We start from the raw sequence: 21,607 nt of genomic DNA, 5'->3' as shown, positions 1-21,607 counted from the left end.
AAAATACGAATATTCCAATATCATAATACTTGATTACATTTAATATTAAATCCTTCACAAGAAAAAATAATTTTTTATCTATCTATAATCTAATGTATATGTAATTTCATTCTTATAAAAGATTTAATTAAACTATTTTTAAAGAAATAATTTATATACATTAATCAAATTATATGAATTTTTATTTGTTTATATGTTTTAAAATTAATTTAAAGAGAATATTTTATATTATTTTATTTGACTTTATTATTTTAATTTGTTTACTTTAAGTTACATTTTTGTAGAAAGAGTTGTTAATCTTATTTGAAGTAGATAAATATATTATGTTACGTTGTGTTACACATATGATTTTTATATAATGCACGATATAGAGAGTGGTGTGTGTAAAATTATTATTATCAATGAGAGACCAAAATGTTCTTTATAATATAATATAGAAAAACGAAATATATAATATAATAAAACGAAACTTTATAATGTAATAAAACGAAAAGACTCTGATATATAAAATCACGATTGTTTTATATCTTTTGTAAAATAAAATTTTTTGATAGTTTTATAAAATTTATAAAATTTTTTGTTACAGTTTCTAAGTATAAAATATATTTATAAATAATATTTTTTATTTTATTTATTATATTTGGATAATTTTTTTCTATTAATTTTTCTATTAATTTTATAAAATATTTTACAACTCATATTTTAAATTTTAAAGAGAAACTTTTCTAATTAATTATATATATATATATATATATATATATATAAATTATTATATTAATTATAAAATAATTATAATATTCATTAAATTGACGATAATCTTACTTTAGAGCTCTCGATATCATAAGATGACTTGACCTTGATGATGCGATATATAAATGTGTGCTCATTTCACCTAGTTTTCGTCGACAGATGCAATTTGTTGTAAAAAATAACATTGAGAAATATCAAATATGTTTGCCAGCCTTGTACGATATACAGTGTGATAAACTCTGACTTGTCTTAAGGCCTGTGTCCACGATTCGAGAATTCAGTCCGAGTTCTCGGACCGAGAAAAAGTTACTAAAACTCGGATCGTGGACACACCGAACTTTGATGCAAAACTCGAATAGAAAGTTCGGATAAAAAAATGCGTCGCGTCCCATTTTTCCATACTAGTTGCTAGGTTTATATAAATTTAACTTCTTGTTGTCAACATTATTACTTTATAAATAGCTAATAAATGTTCGTGAACGTGACATTGGATAATAGAAATGTAATTTTCATAACTTTTAATAATTTTTTCTTTATTTTTTTTACATATTCAACTATAAGCCATCTAGAGTCGTCAAAGTACAACTATTTCTATTCGAGAACTTGAATCGAGAACTCGGACCGATTTCTACTATCGTAGACACAGGCCTTTATAATCAATCTTACATTTGAACTGTGATTGTACAATTTTCACAAATTTTTACATTTAGTATATATTTCATACATATATACATACATACATGTATATATATTGCACAAACTAGATATTTTTTACGTTATTTTTTATACGATACTATAAATAAATAGTATAATACAGATAGAATTAATGTAGAATAATTTATTAATATTTAATAGATATAGATATAGAATAATAATTTATAGATTTTTAAAATATTTTTTGCAGATATTGTTGAATATACTCACATTAATTCAAGTAAAATGCATTATTTATTGTTACGTAGGAATCTGTACAATTAAACTGAATCAAGCGATAACCGTTTGATCAATCACGCATAGTATGTGAGACGCATATTTAAATACATCACTCGTTATCTCGTACGTCACAGACGATGCTTACTTATCATAATCAGAACCCATGGAGAATGTTATTACAAACATATTCTTGAGAATACGTTTCTAATTACCTTCAACAATGTTATCTAATTTTCTTAGAATTTTCTTCCATGAAAATATATTTATATTAATAAAAGAAAGTAACAAATACAAATTCTCTTTTACAGTATTTATTACACAAATAAAAATTAAACATAAAGATCTATTGTAATAATTAAAGATAAAAAATAAAACATACTTATTATAATTATCTTACCTTCTATCTTACGAATTAGAAACGCATTTTGTGCGAAGAATGATTTAGATATGTATATTATATAATTAAGATACGAAAGAATTCGTATTTAATCAGATGAATTCTGATTTGATTCAGCACAGCTGTACAAAGAGAATTTATTTATAATTTAATCAGTTTATCAGTTTATATCAGTAGTTAGTTCGCTGGTCGAATATTATCGTTTTCGTCTTTTCGAGCGACGATTGGCGATCTGTAATATTGTTAGATTGCAGTTTCGACCGATTATTGTGTAGTCTCGCCACTAGAGGTCAAAACAATGGGGAAATTTAGCAAGATTAATCAAGATTCTCTTCTTTTTTTCTCTTTTTTCGTTTTTCTATGTTAAAAAGAAGGATATTTAAAAAAATATATATAATAGTTAATTTGCTAATTAAATTTTAAAATAATAATATGGTACAAAATTAAAATAGTAATATGTTGTAAATAATATGTTATATTATCTTATTCTTTTGATTAATATTTTTTGACAAAAATCAGCTGATAACTGTCAAAAATATTAATAAAGCGAAAATTTGCTAATTAAATTTTAAAATAATAATATGTTATAAAAATTAAAATATATATGTTAATTAATATTTTTTTTTTTATTTGTTACAGGTAGCATCGCTGATAAGCTGCGCGCGAGTTTAACTGTGAGGTTTTCGAGTGTCGAACGAATGTTGATTCGTTCGACACATTGAAATATGCGTGCGATTCACGCATCGTGTCGGGAGTGCCGTGTAAAGTGTCGGGCGATCGTAATTATTCGTGTTTTCGCGAGTGTCGAGTGCTACCATGGACCAAGAGAGGAGGAGGAGGTCTGGGAGACATCGGGCGACAGCAGTGCAACCTTGGGGTAATTTATTATTTGGATATTATTTTTTCTTAATTGTATATCTCCATTTATTTGATTCATTTATTTGAATAATTTAAAGAATTAGAAGAATTTTTTTATATATTAAGTTTTGTTTTTACATATGGAATCATATAAAAACTTTCATATTAAAAGAAATTTAAAAAAAAATTATCGTATAATATTATATAACTAGTAAATATCTGTTTCTTATTATATGCATTAAATACAAAATTTGATGCATATAATAATAATTTTAAAGATATAATTTATTTTGAATGTGGCTATAATAGATCTTATATTTGTGTGTTACAGATTAAACGTAATCAACTCCGCTTCATCGATCGGTGAGTGATAAATTTTTATTTTATGGTAAAGAATGTCAAGTATATATAAATAATAGATTTTAATTGTAGCATCAAAAAAGGTTTGTTTTTTTTAAAACTTTTATTCATTGTATACGAATATGGATTCTTTTTAATGTACTTGACGTGCGCTTTTACCATTTTTTAGAAAAGTTTTTTTATATTTATATCCCATATCAAATTAATATTTGTTGATTTTATATTGTAGATATTATACAATGAAATTCGTATTTTTTAATAGTTAAACTAATTTTTCGTAAAATCTGAATAAATTTAATATATTTCACTTTTTTTATTGCAAGTTATTTATTATTGTATTAATTAAGGAAACAGTGAGAGAAATGATATTCTTTGAATGCTATATTTATCTCGAATGATGGAAATGTTGCATAAGATATTTTTGCTAATTTTGATATATTATTATGATGAATTTTACTTAAGAGAGATATATCGAATTCGATGCGGAATGCTTGTCCAGTGCATCAATCTCATATTCCTCCAAATCGTTCTAAGTTCCGGTGATCTGCCGGACAATCTTTGGCAGCCTTGCGCCTTGTAAGAGAGCTTCCTGCTCGTAACTTAAGCTTAATTAGGTCCAAGTCGAGCGGCTGGATCATGTAGAAATTGATGGTTCATGCGAAATTATTGATATCGGCAATCGGCATCCATAATTGCCCGATGCCAGTTTTGCGTCGGACTTAATAATCCAGCTTTCGAAGGAATTTCGCGGGTGTTTATCGTCTTTGTTGGTTGGATGAAAGCTCTCTCTCTCTCTCTCTCTCTCTCTCTCTCTCTCTCTCTCCCTCTCTTTCTCTCACCCCTATCATTTTCTCACTTGAACATTCTTGCTCACCCTTCTTGACTCGCCTGCAGCGATATCGTGCGAATACCGAATCTTGTACGCGTCTTTCGAATTTAGTATGTACCTTTTAAATTATTTCATCAATTTAATGCGATTCTTGACAATATCTTTTGATATCAACGCCGATCAAAAACGATTTCGAGTGAAAGTAAATTCATGTAAATTAGATAGTTCCGTTGTGCAAGTAGGATAACCGGTTTGAAGGAAGAACCAGAATCAAAACCGGAATCGCATCAAATTTCTGTAGCATTTATGATGATGAAACGGTTTTTCTATTATATTTCCGCGATTTTTTCTTAATTATTATATAATCTTTAAATATTTTTAAATAATCTTGGGATTGCTCGGTAATATGTGAATTAGAATACATAGAAAATAACTTTTTGTCTGAAAAATATCTTACAATTAGTAGTTAGAAAATTTTTGTGCTATTATGAAACTATACATATTTTATGAAAATATTAGATTTTAAGTTTTGAAGTAGATTTTCAAAAATTTAAGAATTAGAAACTTAATATATTTTATAAAGTAATAAACTATTGCGTTTTTTTCTATTTTAATATAAAAATCAAATATATTTTTCAAATTGTATCGATTACATTATTATAACATACGCGCATAATTAAAATATTATACATGAAAATCTTTATTACCGAGGAATTCTATTATATATTCCTTCATCACGGTCTCTGTCGTGATAATTTGAGAACCTCTTGATCATCGAAGTCAGTAGAACTAATACTACCTATACTCGCGAGATCTTCGGTGCGGCTATATCGAGCGATGAAGCTTGGTACGAAAAGGGGCAAGTTTGTAGCTTCGTCGCGGGGTAGGTACGTACAGATTCCAACTTCTGCGGATAGTTGGGCTTAAGGGTTCTAGGGAGAAACTAGCCTTAGGGTGACTGGCGGCTACGGATGATCGGGGCTGAAGTAAACCGTCGGGATGGGCGGCGCGAGGGCGAGAGGAATGGGCAGGGGCCCAGGGTGGAAGGTCACTGCAGATCTCAGAGAGAGCGTAGCAACTTGAACCGCAAATTCCTTTACGGTGTTCAGCGTGCGGCGCATTCGCAGTTAGGAGCAAGGAACCGGCTCGTTTTCGCTAATAGGGCGCGTCCAACTTCGCGCGCCAAGCACCCCGCACCCCTGTGATACTTCGAAGGGCGCGTTGTCCCAATTCTCCGCTATGCTTTCGAGATTTCCGCTTCGGGATTTCTACGTTTACCGCGCCGCCGGACACACAAAGCTCCACAGGGATCGCTTGCGAACGCTGCATATGCGAGGCGGTCCACCTCGATCGCGAGTTTCGTTCTTCGAATGCATTTATACTGTTCGTTACGTAGACATTGTCTGCGCGTTCCCAACTTCGGATATTTAGTTGCAAGTGTTGCAATAAAAAAAAAAAGATATTTATCTTACCTTATTTACTTATTATCGTATCTTGCGAGGTTGATGTTTAAAATTACTTAATATTATATATATGATCTTATAAGGATTCTCTCATTATAAGTTACGATTTAACTTTTATGACCTTTTAAATCGTTCTATTAAATTTAAAAAATGTAAAATACAAATAATTTTTTTTGCTAATAACAGTTATATAAATCTAAAATATTTTGCTAATGACAATATTTCTATTAATAATCTTATTATTGCTTAATTTATGTTAGTAATGCAATGATATTTATATTCGTATCAAAAAGTTATAATTTATTTCATATTAATGCAATTGTGTGGCGTTGGATAATCTGTAATTGTATTGAAAATGTGATAGTGACGCGAGTCTTATTTGATATACTTATTAAATTCTGATACGATCGCGTAATTTAGTCACTCTACAGGTGAAACTTGCGATGTGTTTTCCATCAGGGATCCTTAGTAGGGTGCTAGTGGAAATTAATGACCAGTCGTCACTCCCTTGCATCTAAGCGATATCTCGAGAAAAGAGACAGAGAGATAGAGAGACGGAGTATTACCGAATTGGACGCGACCGGCAATAAATAGATGATTGAACGCAGTCCCGGCGTCAGACGGCGGAAGGGATATGAAATTAATACAAGTCCTGCAGGCCTACCCTGCAAGGCGTTTATACCTCCGCGGAGATATTTCTGGCATCCTTAGGCTCCTCGAGCGGAAGGACCCTTCGACGCGAATATCAAGGAAATTAGAGACGTTAGTAGGTAGGCCCGGATTATCGACGCTTCGTCGAATAGTCGTACAGTACGGTCATCGGTATATATCGCGATTCGTCCCGACGACCATTATATTTATCTGCGACCTGTGTATCATATATCTTACAGAGCGTAAAAACCGCATACGTTGCATACCCAAATCTTACGAGATTGCGCATTGAATAAAGACAGTCGGAAAAAACAGTTTCGTTCAATCTCCACACGGAGAGAATTTTCTCTTAGAGTTTATCTTGAAAATCATAGTAATCGTGGGACACAATATGGTATGGAAAAACTTTTATGAGGATTTTTTAGATGTTTTAGATGTTTAATATTTACACACAATAAAAAATAATAATATCTCACAATAAAATATAAAATATATGTTTGATTAATTTTACTATACAGTTTAGTAAAATTAATCAAACATATTTTATATTTTATTGTGATAGATATTATTTTTTATTGTGATAAATATTAGTTTGAGAAATTCTCATAAAATACTTTCCATACCATATTGTCCCATGATTACCATGATTTTCAGAGTAAATTCTAAGAGAAATTTCTCTCTGTGCATAAACTTGCTAGGTGTATAACGACGAATTTTTACTCTTGAAAAATTACAGTAGTAAATTAATCGAAACACAAATTGTGACATACTGTGCAGGACGCTGCAATCCGGTATTTTGTACTTTGTTTACGTCTGGTTCGTGGCCATCCTCCTTATTTTTTTCGACGTAAAATCTATGGCGAAAATCCGAAGGTTCAACGAGATTGAAAACGCATCGGGCATACGCAATCTAAGCTGCCGAAAGTTTATATGGGATAACTTTGCGACAGACTCGCGAAATGGGATTGACATTATCGCTGTGAGTTTGGCCACTCATGCTGATTGGATGCGGAAAATCGATACCTGCGTAATAGGTTTGCTCCGAAATCGAAAGTGCGCTTTCATAGATTACATGAATGAACATCGGCTTAAAATATGTTCAGTTTGAAAAAATTCCTCATGTTAGCAAGTATTACGCATTATATTAGTATGCAAAATAGAAATATATCGGTCTCAAATATATCGCTTGATATTATTAAATACTATTTATAATTAAACAAAAAAATAGAAGCTGGATTTGTATTTGATAATATAATTCATGAATAGCGATTAAGAATAATTTGCAATAATCCACACACATATACCTATGTACTTTTTGTATTATAAAAGTTATAATTATTTTTATGTTATATTAAAAAGTTACTTGCTCTATAATTCTGATTAACTATAGTTTCATTTTAAATAATGTTTCTCATTTTCGCGTACGGAACAGCGCATTATGTCACAATAGAAATGCCGTAACATTAATAACGTAGATAAATGATATTAAAGAAACTTTCGTCTTCTATGGTAGTAATATGAGCACCGATTGATCGTTACGGTGGTCGAGAGTGGTTCGGTCAATAGTTGAGAATTTCGAGGGTATCCTAACTGTGTTCTCAGAGCAGGGGCAAGAAAGATAACTTTGTAGAGAGAGGGTAAGACATGGCTTGCTGGGGGTTGATTGGGCGACCCCTTACTACCCGTGGTGGCCCGGCAACGTCGCCCTCCATCTCGCTTTCTCTTCTCTATGATGAAAGCGATTTCACCCCTCCCGTAGGCTTTCTAGAAAAAAATGGCCGACCAAACACAATTTGAAGGGGTCCGAACATTTCGATCTAACGGCCGAACGACAAGTAAGACAATATCAGAATTATCTTAGGCGACAGATTCTAAATATTTCTTAGAAAATGTTTGCAATATAATATAATATGATGTCTTCCTTAATTAATAATTTTATAATGAAAGATATCAAGACATATTATTTTGAAAAATTGTTTGATGCCTGATAATATTAATATTATTATTATTGTGGTAAAATATTGTAATATTAATATGTATCAGGTTTAAAAACATATTAGAGAAAGTTGAAGAATTGAAGTTCTTAATATTCTATATATGGAACAGAGATAAATAATTGTAATGGTACGATTAGTTTTTTGTATGGCTCGATCGTTATCAAATTGTATGATATAAAAAAGCCTTTGTTAGATTCTAATGACTTGAGTAATTTTCTTATTGAACGTAGTGCGTAATGAACAAAAATTGCAGCGAATCAAGCCAAATAGTAGTTATGGCTCGAATAAAGAGGATAAGGAAGTTGACAAGAGGGTAGTTAAGAAGCGAAATATTGATTTTCCATTCGATAAGATTCACGATGAATAACAGATTTAGGAGAACATATTTAGGAGAACTGTGAAAAACATCGTTTGGGAAATAGTTTTTTGATGTAAGTTGAAAATCGGGCGATAGTTGCTTACAAAATTATTATATGACTGAAAATTGCAGTCTTTTTCCTCTGTTCTCTCTCTCTCTCTCCCTCTCTCTCTCTTTCTCTTTGATTACTCTTGGTTTGTAGAAGAGAAATATTGCAGAATAGAATTACAAATGTGTATGATATTCTAATTAATATAATGAAACACATAAAAAGATTACAATTAAAGATGATAGGAAGTATAATAAAAGGCACAATAAATAAATATAGATAAAAATAAATTGATTAAAGATATATATGTTGTTTGCATATATAAAAGTTATAAACTACTTTCATTTTTTTCAATAAAAAATGAGATTATTTTAACAGTTTTTTTTATATACAAGCATACACGATTAAATTATATTGTATACAAATATGTGGTAATAATTCTTTTTTGCGAATGTTTTCTTGTATTAAAATCATGTTTTCTTATAATATATTTAGGGAAAAAATCTCTTTCTCTCTCTCTCTTGACATTTTTTAATTTAAATATTACATTAAATAAAATTGATCAAAGTGATCTTAGATGAATTTTAACGCACATACCGACTCGGAGCCGTCCCGTATATACTTATACCGATAAGTTCTCGTCAAGATAAAGTTTCTCTCGCAAACTTTAAGGGATAACGGGGTGCAGTCGTGCCGAAGCATCGAGATCTCTCGCAACAGAACAATAGTAGACGCCGGATTCCCTTCTTAGATAGCATCTATATCGTCGGGGGCGGTCAATGTAGGAAGGGTTACTACCCATTTCTGACCTTCATGAAAGTCCGTGCCCGGATCGTCTCGGGGTGCCTACCATCTTACCAGCCATATTGAATTATGGTTATTACGAGGTCTCGTCCTTATGATACTTCGTACCCTTTGAAGTCGAGAGTTTCAATTCTGGCAGATCTAACCGCTTTTTTGCTTGCGGTCGAGAGAACCGTTTGATGAGTTGAAAGAGAATTTGAATGTAGGTTCTTGCACGTTCTCAGACTTTCGTCTGCTTGACAGATTTTGCCTTTACCATTCAAATATATCATTTCTTTAATATTTACAATTTTTTTAAATATTTTAAAATTTCAATATTTTCTTTAATATTTCTTAATGAGAAAAAAGAAAATGAAGTCATTAAATATTGAATACAAATAGAAATATTAATATTTTTTAGATACAATAATATTTATAATGTATTGGTATATAAATATCAATATACATTATGTCTTACAAATATATATTGAGATTCAATTTTAATAAAAATTACTTAATTAATAAAACTAATTTAATTTGACAAAAATAAGAAATATGATTGAAGTTATGAAACTCGCTGATAATAATAATTTCAAAATTTAAAGCATGCAAAATAAAATTGATGTTAATATAATAAAATTTTATAATATATTTCCATTAGTTTAAATAACGTAGCAAATGTTTAATACACAATTGATTCAGCAAATTACTGAAAATTAAGAATATAAATTATAAAAGAATTCTTTTTCTCTCTTTCCCTTCTTGAAAACTTATCTCGCTTTGCTTCAAAATTTATTGCAGTTGAGATAGAACCTTATTATATTAAGTGTCTCTTATGTTAAACCTGGTTTATTTTGCATCGAAAGTTTTAATCTCCTTCGAGAAGTTGCGGGCTTTGTCTGATCTAACGCGAATACCCACGAGAACGAAATAATCCGTACACAACATTACTCATCATCTTCGGCGCTCGTTCAACGCGTGCTTGCCACAGTAAGAACTTACTGACTTGAGACGCGCGTCGCATGGGAGATTCCGTTCAATCACGATCTTCCGGTATTCCCGGGAGTGCGATTACTTGACCAGGGGTACATCGATGCAGATGTATCGTGCGATGCATCCCTCCAGCCTCCTCTCTCTCCCAACTCCGATATTCCGCGAGCTTCTTGCCATCCCCGTACCGCTCGTGCACCGTCCACGCACTCCCGAATAACTTTAGTTACTTTGCTCGACTGTTAGGTATCCGAAGCCAGCAAAGTACGAACTCCCGACTCCTAGGAGAGTCCTAGGTAATCACCGAACTTCGTCGCTCCCTCGGGAACGGGCAGCGGGGCCTCACCCCACGACTCCGATGCCGGCACCAGGAGCCGATATAACTTTGTTCCTGGGGGTGCAGTACCGCTTCACGAGCCAAGGCGATTTCATAGCTGCGAGCATGATGCTCGCGATGGATTTCTATTGCGCGACTCGTATTATTGTTGTTACGCATGTTTCGTATCTTGAAGAAAGCGTTTTACTTGAAACATATTCTGATTGCGGTACTGCATCTTCTTTTTATATGAAATAACAAAAATCTGTTAAAAAATTTATCTATTTTCATGCTAAAGTTTCTCAATCGGCGACATGCTTCGCAATGTGATTTTAATACAAAATATCGTATTATGCATGTTTATTTATGATGATATTTCGAAAGCGTCAGAGAAGAACTAAATTAAATTATTTTTTTTTTCAGTATTTTTTTAGTATATATTAAAAAATAGGAAAATAAATTAGAAAATATTAAAATAAAAATAAATTTATTCAGTTTATTATTATTTTACAAATCATAGCTATACGTTGACAGTTTTACAAGCAGTATATTCACAAATTTTCGTATATTAATCGCGTAATACATATCGCTTAAGCTGTTTTTATCAATTACAGAATTTCTTCTTTCAATTTTTATCTATTATGGATGTGTTAAGAATATGTCTTTTTTAATTGAAATCTCGTGTAAAGTTAATGCTGAATTGTCTGTAAATTTAGTTTATCTTAAATAATTTATCTTGATAATCTAAACACAGATTAGAAATTATTAATATAACTATAATATAACTATATTTATGCTATATATATATTCAAAGTTATCCGAGATAATTATGAACGAATAGAGCAATTAATGTTTAATATCGACAATATATTATATATCGAGTATATTTTTATTCAAATTTAAAAATTTAAAGTTTACAATAATTTTTTTACCAAAGTGCACACACACACACATTATTTATATACACACATATAAATAAGATGTTTGATTACGTTTTAATAATTATTTTTTTTTTAATGATATGCGAGAGAGTTTAGAATTGTATGAAAAATTACTGGTAAATTCAATTAGTACATCGAGCATTTGAAATATCAATAAAAGCATCGCTTAAAAGATGTGTTGATTAAACGATCGTTCGGATTTAAAGACATTCGGTTGAAGCATTCTTGATAGGAATTGATGGCTTGCGTTTATTACGCGATTGGTCTGCGAATCTCGAGAATTTCATTCTTATCGCGGGTATTCTCGACGAAACGGGTCGATGGACAATAAGGCTGTTGGATGGATCCGCGTATCTCAACAATGGTGGCTTATTATCTCGAACAAAAGCAGAGTTATGCTTTCCCCTCGTCGGAGGTGGGTGCTGGTCACCCCCGGGAAAGACGATGGTGACCATAAGCCTACTAATGGATTCCTTCAGCGGCAGCTGTCGCCTTAAGATTGACCGACTTCAACTGAATTAATCTCGACGTCCGTGCCACACCGTTTTCAGTAAATTACGACCACTGAGAAAATACGTTCCCCTTTTGTTGCATCTCTATAATAGAACTTACGTAAACTTGGCGCGAATCTGATGAAAGAAACTTATTCCATTATAGAACGTCGTATTTGTTGTGTAATTATTTCATTAAGTACATGTTCTTGACACTTAGCGTTACACCATTGACGACATTTTTTAAGTATTTTTCATTTAATACAACAGTGGCTCTGTTGATACTTTTACGACAGAAAATAACAATTTTATTTGAAACTTTCGGAAGAAAACGCATTTGTTGATTAAAGACAAATCATGCAGCTTGTCCAGCGATTTTCTCAGAGATGGCGTATGGAGCCATTTTGCGAACTGTTCAAATGTAGGGAGGAAGGGTTAATTATTGATCGTAGCCCTCCGATGCTTTGCTACAGCCACCTACGCGACTTAGGGGTAAGTTTCTGATTTCTGTTCTTTGAATTGATCGGAGAAAGAATCGGTCGGTAACTTACATACGTCTATTTAATTAATTAATTAAGATTTATATATTTTTCTTGACACGCGAAATTTATTTATGATTGTCCGCGGATAAGTATTTTTCCAAATTTCTTCCCATTCTGGCGCGAAGAGACACACAAGAAATTTTATATAATTTCCGAGATTATATGAAGATTATTATATAAAATATGGAGAAATTAATTATATATATAAAAGAAAATATTTAAACAAAATTTAATTTTACATTTGTAAGAGAGGAAAATTTATAAAAGTTTTCTAAAAATTTATTTGCGTTTTTATCAAGCACTTTATACTATGACACCTTAAATTTTATATAATTATTAAAATTTTCACTCGTCACTACGAATGGAATCCTGTCTTACTCGACGTCGCGATACTTACTGATCTCGCAACTATAGGTTGCTGCAAAAATAAGGAATGAATCCCTCTCGAAGATGCGATTTTTCGAAACCAGTCCTTGCCCATTACCAGAATTAAAGGCTAGTCAAACGCGTTCAGTTCCGCAACCGACAAACTAGTCTGCATACAGCATGCGTAAAGCATCTTGATGGACCAGAACAGCGACCGGTTCGCGTTGCGCGAGAAAAGAATATCGAGGATATATTTTGAGACCGGCCGGACATCGAGATGACCAACCGGTCCAGCAGATGTTGTTCCACAGCTGCTGGACCAGTTGTGATTATTAAACATAAACGAAATGAGACAGGAAGCAAGAGAATGGGATATAGATTTTGTTGTGTAGGGTAAATTTTATTATTTATTCTCTCTCTATGGCCTATGTAAAAGTTTGTTTATTTGTCCACTCAAAAATACATATATTGGTGCATTTTTCGTTGCTAGTATAATATGTAACAAATTTCTTCTGCGCGTTTGTGTATAAAATTTATAATTTTTAATTTATACATATATCTTTCACACACACAGCCATGCTATCGTATGTATGTGTCACATTTTTGTTTGCTATATATATAATAGCAATTGCAAATAATGTTAAATGTTAAAAAATTGTATTTTATATATAATTAAAGGAAGTTTTTTTTTAAAAATGTGATTATAAAATATAAAGAAATTTATTATGAAATAAATACGTAATATTTAATTTTATAAGTTCATCATATTTTGCATATAATGCAATAAAATAAAAATTCCGAATTTAATTTTTTTTGGACATACGATAGTTTAGCTTTGAAGTGCAAATTAAAACTAAATAAAAGTAATATTTTAATCGGCATTTGACATAGTTTCAACGGTAACGTGTTATTGACATCTATTTTCACAAATATGAATATAATATAATAAACGGATTTATGATTTATATATATAAATAAATAAATATTTGTTATACATTAAAATCAGAAACGGTGCGTAATTTAAATTATTAGAGATGACATTATTATAAAGAGATATAATAACATAATCAGTCATAAATACTGTATTTGCAATTAATGACAGTTGTTTTTCAGTATTTTTTTTAAATTTGTTAAATGATGCAACTACTTATGCTATTTTTGACAAGTATATTTTTATATAAAATATTTAATCAAGCTGTATATGTATATTACTGCTCATCTAGGTAATTGAAAATATGAGGTAAAAATGTAGGTAATTAATACAACACGCGAATTTGTATCTTATTGAAATTTATGTTTTTAAAAAAACTTGACTTACATAACTCTCAAAATAGTATGCATGCATATATTATCTGAAGCTTGTGAGCAACTCTTATTTATTCATGCACTAATAAAATTCAAGCAACGTGTATTAAAATATCTCTCTATATTTTATAGGATTGTGATTTTTATTACTTTTGTTTTTTACGAAAACTATATCTCGGTAAAATTATATATACATATTAAAGAAACAGTTTGGATTTGTTTTACAAATGTAATTATTTCCCTGAATATTCTGTAATCATTTCTCGAAAATAATTTTTCACGGTACTAATTACAAATATATCCATGCAGTCACAGACACCTTATAAAATTTATAGCATTCGTAATTAACAAAGGCAAGCTAGCTATGATCAAAAATTCTCAAAAGCAATAATTTCATTGCATAATGTAAGCACAGCACAGTCCCGAAGGCTAAAAGAACGAAATTAAACTCGTTTAAAATGTGCACGGGATGATTAGTACGTAAACACCGAGTAGTAGAGAGCCGCTTTGTAAACAATTAGTCGTCTGCAGGAGCCGCGAAGGTGGAGCATAGGTGGAGTACGTGCTAATAGGCCGCGATGAAGAATGAAACTTGGCCGGCCGCGAGAATAATCCGGTGAAATGAAGCCGGTAAATAAATAATAAAATAATTAGCGTGCGGCAGCCGTGCCGCCGACTGTCGTGCATTTCTCAGTCGCGCGCGTTTAACAGTCGCCGGTGTGAAAGAAAAAGTGAGAAAAAAAAGAAAATGCCTCTGGTAGAGTGTGATAGAAAGTATTTTGACCGTATTACATTCGCGCGCTGCGCTAAGACTGAGGACAATTTCTTCGCGTTACTTCGACGGCGTGAATTTCTCGTAAAGGCCTGAAAATAGCGAGCTATCCGCGTCCGGTGACTCTCAACTTCCCTTCGTCTTCCCGAATTTTCGCCCTTTTGCGGAAATGCAAATTACGCGTTTGCATAGTGTTGGTGAGTTTTTTATTGCTGAGTTAAGTGCGACACACATACACACAACACACACATTTGGTGGTAAAATGAAGAGTACTTTAATGATATTTTTGTAGAGAAACATCTCGATTTAAATAGTCGTGTTAAAAGTGTGTTTTTACTAAACTTGTTACGATTAATATAATAATTGTCTCTCTTTTCATAAATGTATTTTAAATAAATTTAATAATATAAAAATTTTACTTTATATATATATTGTAGATAAACAGATTTGTTTTAATGTACGTGGACATATTTGGATTAGAGAATTTTTCTATTCTTTTTTATTTTAATGTGGCTTTTCAAAGATTTTAATTAGACAATAGAATTTTTAACATTATATTTACATGAATATTCACATATGTAATCAAATGAAGAATATGAAATATCATATATTTTTAGATTTGTTTTGTGTGAAAAATTCTAGGTTTTCAATCGCTTATAATTAAAAATTATTGATACTTTAATATTCTCAAGGAACAAGTTTAAAGAATAAATAGTTAAATAATATTAATAAATAAATTATTTTTTAAGCATTGAATATTTCAGATTTATTTTTGTATATAAATTATCTTAGAAAGAAATTTCTCAAGAAGAAATTTATAGACGAAAAAAGAAACCTGAGATATTTAATAATTAAAAAAGTAATTTAAAGCAGAAAACAAATCGCTGAAAAACGACTATAAGTTATATATGATTTTTAATTTCTTTTACGATGATCTCTCTACCGCGACATTTCTCACAACTCTCACGTGGATTTATAAAATATTTGGAAGCTTCTCGTGTGTGTATCTGCACCATATTATTTACACGTTAAATCTCTGAGAGTCACCTAAGTCAGCGGAATGCGACGCGGGATATGAACTTTTCTTGGCCGTGTTTCAACGCCGTTTCTACTTTACCGCTCTTCCGGTGGCGTGCGCGCGCGTGAAGCTAGAATGAGTAAAAAAGGAAAAAAAGAAAATACAGCCGAGGCGAGAGTATGGGTGAGATGCGAGAACGTGTACCGTTTTATCGCGCGGTTTATCTCGCTCTCTTGCATCCCGACGCCGTCCTGAAGCCCAGCGTTGAGACGCGGGCAGGGGTAAGAACGCTAATTGGGAAGCCCGGGGTCGTTTCTTCTACCCGTCTTGGAAAAAACGCGCGACTACCCTCTGCCCTCTGCTTTCTGCCGTCTGCCGGTTTTTTACTGACGCCCCCGCTAAAACAGATTAAGGCTCCGAGTCCTTCGCGCGCTCACTTACGCGGCTCGCGTTAATTTGAATATATGCATGTTAATTTGGAGAGAATTTTGAGATACGCGATTAACACAGAGTCTGGCTTATATTTTGCTTAACGCGTTGCTCGTGCTTCTCAAGTTATTTTTCAACTGCTCGTTTTTGGAATATAGATAAACGGAATCGTTCTAAAATATGTGTGCATCTTATATGTTCTATTAGAATATGAGCTTTGATATTAATGAACAAAAATATTGAATTAGTTAAGTATTATTATTTAATTAAGTTCTTTAAAAAAATAGATTATAGATTTTCTACATCGAGAATCTATATGTATTTGATATTCTTTAGTAATTTTGTGGATTTAAAAGTAATATAAAATATTTCTTATTGTTGGATTAAAAGAACCGAGCATATGTAATCTATTAAATTTGTTGCATCGGAGATATTTCATTTTGCAATGAAGTGAATAATTTGAGTTGCTATATGTAAGCGATGATATTAATTTATATGATATGCATATTTTAAATAGCATTTACATACGTTTATCATATGATATTTTGTATATTAAATTTAATATATTATATGGTAACTCAGTGATACTATATAAAAGCTAATTTTCAAACTGCGAATATTTCCAAAAACCTACATGCAATAAACAAACGCATTAATGCAAGAATGAAGTTTTTTCGTTAAACAGATTTATAGATACATGTTTCTTTCAGTGACTGTATACAGTCGAGATTTCGAAACAGGAAAAGTTCTGTCCATTGAAAGGGTTTGGTCAATCGTGGACGTAGAGGGTTGGGAAAAGAAGGAGGGTGCACTATAGCAGGAGTTGAAATTATTCATATAGGCAGTACCGAAAGTTAAGATCGTTGCCTAGGGGCGTGGCATGGGCCTTAAGTTGCAGGCCCACAATTTGTTCAATGACATGGTGTATATTTGAAAAATGGGGCAATTCTAACTTGCTTTTATTATTTTTATTGCAATTATTTTAATCAATTTTTATTATCGCGTAAAGATAAAATTAGATTCAAATAATTATTTCGCTTATTGTTATTTATCAAAATCTTCATAAATTTTGTACATTTTTGTCGAAGACAAAATCGCAATTATAGTTGCTGAATATTTTTATTTAATTTATAAGAAATTGTTCAATAAAAATATAGTCGAAAATATTTTGCATTTTCAGGAATTTTAAAATTCCTACGATTTAAAATGATGTTTATAAATAAGTGAATAATAAAAGCAATTGCTGATCAAAATTAAAATTGAAAACTACAAAATAAGAGGTTGCCGTAAAGTCATTTTTTTTCTTTACTCGGTATGCATATGCGATTATTTCAAGATAATGAAAGTTTCTTTTAGTGCACATTCTCGTTGCGCCCATTAAAGTTTTCCACTGCAAGAGAAATAAAAGCTGGTAAGGAAATTAAGTTAAAAGTTTTTCCGCAGGCAAAAATTTTTCCTCTTGCATGACCATGTTCGAATAATATAACTAAAGCACTAGAAGTATTTTTGTCGTATTATGTTGAAAAAGATGCTGTTGCTGGAAATTAAAACTTTTTCTTGATAAAATTCCGAAATTTTTGTTGATAGATACTTTTTGCAAAAAGGATATTGTCCATTTTGTAATAATTTGTATTTTCAAAACCCTTGTATGGCTAATGATTTCGTAAATTTTAATGAATATTTGAAAATGATGAAATATATTCATATCTGTATTTTTTACACATCTGCATTAAGGTCAATATTTTTATATACTTTTACAAATAATTAATTTTCATACATATATGTTCTATAAAGCTTTTGCTGTTAAATATTTTCCAAAAAGTAAAGTGAATTATTTTGTACATTCTTGACATCTTATTCTTTTCGATTAATTCTTGTTTTGATTCTTGAATTATATATTATGAAGTCTGCTTCATCTCACATTCTATTGATATATATAAATGCTGTCCAAAGGTATACATTTATTGTGCAGAGAGCTCACAGCAATTTAATCTTGTAAGTTTACTTTTTGCAATTTATTTGCGAAATATTTTTGCGTCGCTCACGTTTCATTGTCGCGAAAATATTTCCCCCCGAGTCATTTCTTCGGCGGTAAGGCCGCGGCGGCTGCGAGGTCGTTCTGGATAATTTTCGGGAGGGTCGCGACCGCCACAGAAAACGCTTGAAGTGGCCTCCACTTTTGCGTAGGTTTATGCTTTCCGGTTCCTCCCGTCGCTATTATCCGACCTCCTCTGTTCTCCAGTCGCGTTGTGTCTGGAAACAATAAAACACATTCATGAATGAAACCCTTCTCTGGCCATCTCCGTACCCTTCTCCCATCCTGTGCAGCACGTCCCGACGCTAGACTACCTCGCACCCCTCTCAGGAGCGTGGACCACCACCCTCTTTTAACGCGCTTTATCATACTCCTTCCATTCATTCGCGGCCTCTAGTAATAAAGTCAAAGGTGGGACGCGGGTGATGGAAGTCGGAGGTCGGGGTCGGAAGATCTTCCTACGTGACTTCACACATGCACGCACGCACGCACGCACGCATGCAAAAATGTGAAGAAAAGTTGCGTGATACCTTGTATTCATAAGGGGGTGAGCTCCGATAGTTATATTTAGAAAGGATACTCTTGAGCTCACACAAATGACATGTCCACCCTCTTCATTATTTTCTCTGTAATTTTCTGTTTCGTTTGTAGTTTTATTTTTTGCTCCATTTTATTATTACTATTATTATGTTATTATTTATGAAAAGAGAATAATTTTGATAAAAAATTATTCTGTCTGGCTAACTTTAAAAATTAAAATTTAAATATAAAAATTATGTGAGATGTTTTTAGTTTTTTAAGAGTGGTAATGATAGTATATAATCATCTCTTTTTAATTTCTTTCTTATATTTCTTTTTTTTAACATGCATAATATTTTCCATTGGCCACTACTTCGCTTCTTTCAGAATTAGCTTAGTTTATTTCTGAATGTTTCTCCAAGAGCCAATTGTTCATGTTCCTTCAATGTGCATAAAATTCAAAACGTGTGCATCAAAGGAACAATAATCACACGATTCGTTGGCAAGGAGCGCGAGATGTACGCGTTGGAAACGAGAAACGGAGCGCATCTTTGTGCATTATAAAAGGGCTCCTTCGCTTCCCATCGAGGAAACGAATAGGTACATTTAAATATTAAGAGACGTTAGAGATGCAAGGAAGAAAGAAAGAGAGAAAGAGAAAAGGACGGCGAGAAACTCCGGGAGTTGTGTAATATAAATAGATATGTATATATACATATACACTATATATTTGGAGTGAGAAGAGAGCTAGAAGGAATAGAGAGAGAAGACTTCTCATTCGTAGCACAGACCTAGAGATCGCAGTGGGCATCCATTGGCCAGAACTATGGGGTGGGTTGGCAGCGCTATGGGCTACTATCGGCTCCTTGGGGATGTTTCCACCCCTATTTCTACCAACTACCCCCTTACGGTATACACCGAATACACTGGTATAGTTATACAGACTCGTACGTGCCGGGCTGTTGGGTATTGATCGTCGTTGGCTCCAGAATACCACGTTCTACCTACTTCTCCTTCACCTGCAGTAACGCGTCCTTACACATCCTTACTCGTCCTTCCGCGGCCTGAGTCGCATCCCGCACCGTCCCATTCCACGAGTCGATTTTCTGTACGGATGCCAATTGCCCGGAGCGAGGTCAGGTGGTGCTCGATATCGATTAAATGTGTCGATTCGACAAGGGAGTTGTTTCCGACTTGTATCTTCCAAGTGACATGTCAATCGAAATAAAATAGATTTTTTAAGAAATTTCTTCTTTATATCTAAAAATGCCATTTTATAAATTATATTTATAGATTTTATTCGATTTTTCTTTAGCGAATATTTGACTGGAAATTATTATTAGAATAACAGCGCGCACTTTTTTAATATTCAATATTAAAAAAAAACATTAGATAATTAAATTCCAAATTACGATATAAAATATTATCGATATAAAAAAAACATGCGAAACAAGATGAAATACATTATGTACAAAGAATTTCAGTGACAATCAAATTGAGATTAGTTGAATTAAAGAATTAGAAAACAGACAATAAAAATATAAATATTTAACAGAAACTGATTTCTGGAATTTCATAGTCACTTGTGGTAGATATCTGTGAAGTCAAATGGAAATCGAGAGAAAGAGAGAAATAATGATGCAACAAAGAAAGGGTGCGAAAATTTGCCGTATAATCGAAGATTCTTATCTTTATTGGCGGAATACCGCGTATCTTTGGGAGCGAAAGGGCCAATGGAAATGAGGACATTCCATTCTCTGACAGGATCGGGTCTCTCCGATTAAGGACCCGTCTAATCCTTCCAATCTGACTCCGTGTCCTGCAGCCACCACTATTTCTCCCCGTTTCTCTCTCTTCTCTTACATGCGTAAACGAGATGCTTACACTCGCAAATAAATGCAAATATGTGCTTGACGTGAGTTAGCTGAGAAACTATTCGCAACAGTTCTTCGGTGTAAAACCAAGCATTACCAAAGTCTCCGTAATTAAATCAGACACTTAAAATATAATTGTAGTAAATCAATTTGTCGAATAAAAATTTTAGACGATGCAATCGGCATTGTCATAAATAATTCATGATAGTAAATAAGAAAATATCGACAATAAGATTGACTTAATTTTATTACTGCAATACAATAGCGGGTGCTCTATTAATTAATTTTTATTAATTAGTTAAACAAAAAATTTGTATCTTCTTGCACTGCATTACATTGATTATCAAGAAATAGAAAATATTTACAATAATTATTACCTGAAAGATTGACTAATTTGGATGGTATATGCTTGCGTGTATTTTCATAAAAAATATATATATATTTATATACATATATTAGAACGTAATACACATATATAAGATACTTGTGTTATTTCAAGTGAATTAAGCATCATGCTTTTCTACTACTGAAACCGTGGCGTACCGTATGTAAAGTGATCAATTATAAGGGCTAAATAATGT

General features: G+C 32.1%; 1 long non-coding RNA gene across 1 annotated transcript in view; it reads left to right on the top strand.

Annotated features, from left to right (window-relative positions):
• The window catches only part of LOC145937721 (uncharacterized), a 62,859-nt gene that overhangs the window by 11,245 nt on the left and 30,007 nt on the right, over positions 1-21,607 (top strand). The window contains exons 2-3 of the long non-coding RNA XR_014425612.1: positions 2,720-2,957; positions 3,270-3,301. This is a non-coding gene — a long non-coding RNA (uncharacterized LOC145937721). The remainder of the gene's footprint in view (positions 1-2,719; positions 2,958-3,269; positions 3,302-21,607) is intronic.

Source organism: Prenolepis imparis, unplaced genomic scaffold (genome assembly GCF_030444845.1).
Source record: "Prenolepis imparis isolate NDT839.2.m4 unplaced genomic scaffold, iyPreImpa1.0 SCAF_6, whole genome shotgun sequence".
Taxonomy (NCBI): domain Eukaryota; kingdom Metazoa; phylum Arthropoda; class Insecta; order Hymenoptera; family Formicidae; genus Prenolepis; species Prenolepis imparis.
This window is presented reverse-complemented; position numbering and strand designations above follow the sequence as displayed.